This window comes from Orycteropus afer, unplaced genomic scaffold, assembly GCF_000298275.1.
Source record: "Orycteropus afer afer isolate SDZICR_OR568_19922 unplaced genomic scaffold, OryAfe1.0 scaffold00371, whole genome shotgun sequence".
NCBI lineage: Eukaryota > Metazoa > Chordata > Mammalia > Tubulidentata > Orycteropodidae > Orycteropus > Orycteropus afer.
The window spans coordinates 957,533-958,035 of NW_006921958.1; the positions used below are offsets into that span (position 1 = coordinate 957,533).

Consider the following 503-nt stretch of genomic DNA (forward strand, 5'->3'; position numbering starts at 1 on the left):
AGAAGTCACACTCCCGCTGCCTGAGCAGCTGGACTCTCGGGAGAGAAGAGGTGGTACTAGTTGCCAGGAGGACCAGAAATGGCCGTCACTTGGGACTGGGTGACAGAGGGTGAACTCTGGGGCCTGGTGCTCTGGCAGAGTATTAAATAAGCAACAGACCCCAGTGTCTCTTTAGTCTCCAGGTGGTACTCAACTGTTAACAGAAAAGCTGGAGGTTCAAGTCCATCCAAGGGTGCCTGGAAAAAAAAAGACCTGGCAATCTACTTCTGAAAACTCAGGCACTTGAAACCCTATGGAGAGCAGTTCTATTCTGACACACATGGATGGAGTAGCCGCAGTCGAAAGTCGACTCAATGGGTAACTGGCCTGAATTTCTGCCGAAACAGGGGTTCTTTCTTCTTCCCCAACAAGTCACTCCAAAAGCCACTAGATGGAGCTGAGTGTCTGCGGTGGAGACCAAGTGGGTTAAGGAGGAAGTCCCTGAGGAGGGCATCTGGAATGGG

General features: G+C 51.5%; 1 protein-coding gene across 1 annotated transcript in view; it reads right to left on the reverse strand.

Moving 5' to 3' along the window:
• The window catches only part of RCOR1 (REST corepressor 1), a 270,759-nt gene that overhangs the window by 93,842 nt on the left and 176,414 nt on the right, over positions 1 to 503 (reverse strand). The gene's annotated exons all lie outside the window — the stretch shown is intronic.